Consider the following 6,146-nt stretch of genomic DNA (forward strand, 5'->3'; position numbering starts at 1 on the left):
TACAAAAAAAAAAGAAAAAAAAAAGCTGATATTCACTACAAAAGGTATTATATTGAAGGTCAGATCATATGCATATGGAGTCAATTCAAAATAATAGCAATTTTATTCTTTATCCACATATACAATATTGGCTTGCATCATACAATAATTACACTATACTCTATACCTTGGAGTACTCTCTGCTGGTTCAGGTGCATTTTCATGCCCAAGCATTGATGTTTTATTGCTTTTTGCCAACTGCTGAGAGCAGAGCAAGCACTGCATCTGAAAATCTAACAGCATGTTTTGTTTAAAAAAAATAAAATAAAAGAATTAGAATCAACACAATTTAATGCAATGCATGTATTGAATACAATGTGAATAAATATACATCTGAGGAGATCTGTTTTTAAAAAAAAAAAAAAAAAAAAAAAAGTTCATGCTTTTGAACCACTTCTCTTTCTTGAAGTTTCCATTTCTTGCAAATATGTGATTGACAGTTTGAATCGTAACACCACTCTGCCGCCTCACGTGAAGGTTTCACAGTTTTTTCCAAACACTGCACCTTCAAATGAACCGCTTTTGAACCAGTCACATGACTGCGTGTCCTGAATGAAGCTTCAGACCTCAATGATCATGTGACTACAGCAAAGCGACACAAGCATCAGCACACTGCTTTGGAAAACACTGCTTCACATTTTTTCAACACAAGCTCAGAAGCAGCTCGGTTGTAATGATGAGTCAACAGAGTGAGGATCCATTTGCAGCGTTTAATAAAAGGTAGACACAGTTGTACAGGCGTGGTCGATCAGCAGCAAACAGGGTCATCAGAGGCGAGACAAAGGCAGAGTAATCAGACAGGCGGATGGTTGGGGCAGGCAGCAAACAATCCAGAAACCAGAGAAAGCAGTCCAGGGTCAAACACAAGACTTCACGAAGAGTGAGGGTGAGACAGAGGCTTAAGTAGTCCCGGTAACAAGCTGCAGGTGAGCTCGTAATCAGTGCTGGGCACGGGGTGATGGGAAATGGAGTTTAGAGGGAAAAGTCAGTACTCTGGTGATGGTGACCTCTGGTGACGACCACAGAGGCCGGATTCATTACATCGGGTGTAGTTATGATCCTGGCTCACAATCTGAAATAAATTTAAAAAATTGTTTTATGTTAAGTATACTTTTTATTTTAAGCTTTATTTACTAACCCTCTGAATAATTTTTTAGAGTGTAACAGTCTAACACTGCACTTCTAATGAGTCAGGAATAAAACACTCAGCTATGTCACTTCACTCATTTTTTTCTTCTATTTTCATTTTATTCTTTATTTATTTGTTTGTTTCCAGCACCCAACTTTGCTTTATTTCAAATTAATTATATTATATTTCATTACCAATTCTGTAAACCTTCTTTAGTAAATATTAAACTTTACCTCATAACTATCATAATCTTCGTAACTACAGAAACATAAACTTATCTACATTAACTACAGAAACTAAACTTCTCAATGTTAGTAAACACAGAATGAGGCTCAGTGACTCACAGTAAACACTATGGAGTCTCATGAGGATAAATATAAATATATTTAAAAACAATTTTCTTTTTTTGCTTATTTGCTTATATATTGTATATTTGATGTTATTAATTGCTAATAAACTGGATTTAAATAAATACAAAAAGAAACTTTAATGATGTCCAGTTATTTCCTGAAGAGATAATAAAATGCCTAATTTTGCAGTGAATATTTAATAAACAAGTAATTAAAAAGTGTTTTTAATTTAAAAAAAAAATTCCTCACAATCAATATGTAATGTGACATTTTAAATGATATGTGAGGAGTGAAAGGATTTTATTATTTTATTAGATTAGTCATAGGCTTCTTCACCATCTTTCCTAAGAGTGTATTTTTTGTTCAAACGTTTTGAGGGTGTGTGACTGAATATAAAAACCAGGTGTTACGTTCTGGGGTATGTTCACGTGTTTTTGTGTTTTGTTCTCTCCCTTTTTCTCTCGCCCTCCTTCTCTTTCTCTCTCTCTCTGCAGCACTGCCTCATTGGATAACGTTCCTGTCCGTCTCAATTATCCCCGCTGATGTCATTTGCCATGACCACCAATCCACCTCTGACCCTGCCTATTTACAAACCGCAGCCATTCATTCCTGGGGAGTTGTTCTGGCTGTTAACACGAAACCCAGTTGTACCTCTAATTTGTAAATAGTATCACTATCACCTGGCACCACACACACACTTCCCCTTCTATATAGATAAATAAATCACCTGATTGATTTGCACTACTTGCTGATGGTCCCTGATTACACACACACACACACACAACTGATATTTTTTAATAATCAAATAAGTGTTATTCCTCACATACCCCTAGACTAATTGGGGTTGTAACACTAGAAGTCAGCAATGCTGTGTGTGTAAAAAAGCATAACACAACCAGTGATCTGCATTCAGGTGAAAGAAACCCAAAAAAATCACAACATGAACTACCACCGGACTGTGATCAGTGCTGTAGCAGAGAAATTAGCTAGACATGTTTCCAGTAGAGGCATCAGCGTTTATTTTGAACAGTGTATTAATACCAAGATCATTTAACACTGAGTTTACAATAATATAGATATGATATAGATTATACAAAGTCATTATGAAATAATATTACGTGGATTTAGTGACTGTGTGTCAAAAGGCATTTCTGACATATAGGACACTAAATAGTGGATGAGAATAGTGTGATTTGGGACTCGGCACAGCTATAACCTTATTTTCAGTAACTTAACTGTGTAACAGTAACTTGATCACTGCAACCTGTAATCAAACTAACTGCAAAGCTGTGTCTTCTAAATCCTGTGTGTAAAAGCCCAGTTTCCCAGCCCTTATCTAACACATGGCAGTGTTTTATCTGCTTTCTCTACAACCCCCGCCTCAGCTCGTGCAGGCCGCTTTGCTTCATTCCAGCTGATGACTGGAATCAGGGGAGTTTGGGGCAGCTTCTGATTGAACATCCTCGGGAGTCTAATGAGGCCTCTCTATAATAGCTTTCTTACCAGTTCAACTCCAACTTCATCAGCACCCTAATAAAGCACTGCATGTTAGTTTTGTTCAGGGTCACTATCTAAACTGAGAGTCTATTCACAAGCACTAGCACTACTACACTTCACATTCAATATTTCCTTCTCTAATGTTTAGGGTTCCTAATAAAACTGCCATATTCAATCATGAGCACCAAAAGTCATGTTCAGTCTCATCACTGCTTCAGTGGAACTTCATATGTTCCGTACGTGGCCTCAGCTATTTCACTCGAGAATCTCCACAACTAGGGAAGAAGATTACACAGATAAAGCCAATATATACCTTATTACAGTAAAACATAAAGGGAAAAAGGGAGGGGAGGAGGCGGGAGCATTCACTAACATTTCTCTAATATTTCTCTAACAGTTCTCTCCACTCTCCCCCGGCTAACTACTGCAAGTGTAGACTTATAAACACCTCCATAAAATACTTCATAACAGAATAGTGATTGTGGGAAATTGCAGTTCCTGGGTTTGGCCATACGAGGGCAGTCAAGCTCCATCCAGCACAACACGCAGCGCCGCCTCACACAGCCGGTAGGCCTTGTGTCCTTCCCACAGACACAGAGCTCATCAGCCTTATTACTGTGCACTGGATTATTCTGCCATAACAACTCCAACACACGCCTCTCCTCTACTCTTTACTATTATTATTATTATTAGTAGTAGTAGTAGTAGTATTAGTAGTAGTATTATTTTATTTTCTATCCCTTTTTTAAGAACATATCTTCATGCCTCTCAGCACTTGACATGGAAATGTTAAAAAAGGTTTATATTTACTTTTTATATCCGGATATCTGTAACAACTGGTTTGTGACAAAAAGTCCATTGTTAAAAACACTATATAATTGAATAAACGAGTGAATGAATGAATAAATAAATAAAATTAAAATGCCGGTCTTGCGTTTTTAAATCAAACTTTATTGAATCATTCACAATTTGTCACAATAACTCTTGAACATTTACACAGTTTAAATATTTCACAATTTGTTACAGTAACTCTTCAACATTACAAACTTTTAAATATACAAAAATAACTATTTACAACATAGTCCAATCCTATTATTATATCTACATAGTTATTTCCCTTAAATATTTACAGAGACCATATTTTTAATAAAGACCATGGAGATTTATTTTTAGATCTTCGCTCCATTGTCCTTTGTCTTTTTAGTTCATTTAAGATTAGTTTAAAAAGCGTCTCAGCTGGGAGATGGCATTGCTTACTGATCATTGTGCACCTTGTTTTCCACATTTTATACCTAACAATCCACATTATAATCCAATAAAAATCTTTTATATTTTTGGCTATCTCACATATTCCATACATTATTGTCTTTTCATTTATGTTCATATTCAGCCCTAGATTTTTTTTTTTTTTTTTGCCATATCTCAGCTGAGTGTGAGCAATTTCACTGTAAAATGTCATAAGTTGACTTTCCTTAGAAAAAGCAAGGAAACTGATTGCTTTAAAATTTCCAAGTAAAGTAGCGCATTAATTTTTAGTTGGTAAAACTTAACTCAATTTGCATATAAAACTTGTTTATCAAGTCTAATTAAGTATTGATGACTCAAAATCATTATTTCACATTATTACCAAAACATTAGGAAACTGATTGCCTTAAAATTTTCAAGTAAGCTGAACTACAAAAATTAATTTAAGACAAAAAGCAACAACTAAACTCTAGCAAAACATTATTTATTTTTCTTCAATTGTCTTCAGACACTACAATGTACCAAACACTGCCATTCAGACATTCCTAAATGCCAAACATTATTCTTCAGTGTAACATTAACAATTCTTTACACAACTCAAATGTGCAGTGCAACTAAAAACAATCTTTCTTTTACAATATAATACAAGTGCATTGCGACTAATTACGACTGACGAGTGACTGTTTCAAACACAACACCCAAGAATCCTGACTTTTGTGCAACCACAAGCTTAACACAATCTCACGCAGCATTCACTTCCATCAGCAGAAGGTTTTTAAGTGACTAATTTTGGTTTCAGGGATTTATGTCCAAGGGAAAGAAACACTCTTTGAATAAAATCAAAGGTGTTCTTTAGTTGTGGAGGGTTCTCCAAATTTAGTGCATATATCAGCCCAAAAACAGGCACATGGCATGAGGAAGATTTTCAGGATCATCCATCGCTATGGCTCCTTCTAGAATAATTGCTCTGTGCGAAGCCTCCAGATGCAGTGCTTGTGGAGAATCCTGGCTGTCTTCAGGTATCACGGTCAGAAATGTGGGGTGTGTCCCAATCACAGTCCTAATAAAAAACAGAAATATTACAATCCTAGTTACATTAAAAATCCAAACCTCACAAATGTACATGTCATTGAAAGATCCAGGACCATCACCTTCTTTATGTACAACTAATGGAGATAAATAAAGGTTGTGAATCAAAATATCATGTTAAATTTATATTCAAAACAGTGAACTGTACAGTGAAGGTGGAACTTGCATACAGCAAAATGTAGAAGGGCCTGAGTTCAAAACGAAATGAAAAAGAAAACTTCAAAAGCAGAGTTTGTGCTTCTGGTCCAAGCTAAGAGAGCTCAGTGTACAGAGTTGAATGAGGCATGCCTATATGTGATTATATGTGATTATATGTGTGTGGGCATTATTTGGAATCACATGTAGGATACTTGCCAAACGTGTTTGAAAAAAGTCAGTGGTTTCTTCTCCAGAATGAGAGGAAGGCCACGGAGAACTGCTGTGTGCTTAGCAGTGATGTCAGTGCTCTGAAAAAAATTATAACATAGCATCAATTAAAAGTTGAGCTAAAACAGTAACAGATTTTAGCTTGCAAGAAAGAAACACTTACAAGCTTACCATAGACTTAATTTGCTCAAGGATCTCAGAAAGCCTCTTTCCAATTGCCCCTTCTTTGATTCAAAAATTTCCAGAAAACGAGCTGTATGTTGATCAAGTGTTGAGAAGAAATCTTGCTTGAGGCTTTTGCTTGTGAAGCGATTAAACTCTGCAATGACCTATGAAAGGAAAAAGAAAAGTTTAAGATCTATTGGGTTTTTAGTTAGTGTTAAAGGAAAACTCCACCCAAAAATGAAAATTCTCTCATCATTTACTCAGCC

The sequence above is a fragment of the Pangasianodon hypophthalmus genome, chromosome 9 (assembly GCF_027358585.1).
Source record: "Pangasianodon hypophthalmus isolate fPanHyp1 chromosome 9, fPanHyp1.pri, whole genome shotgun sequence".
Lineage (NCBI taxonomy): Eukaryota > Metazoa > Chordata > Actinopteri > Siluriformes > Pangasiidae > Pangasianodon > Pangasianodon hypophthalmus.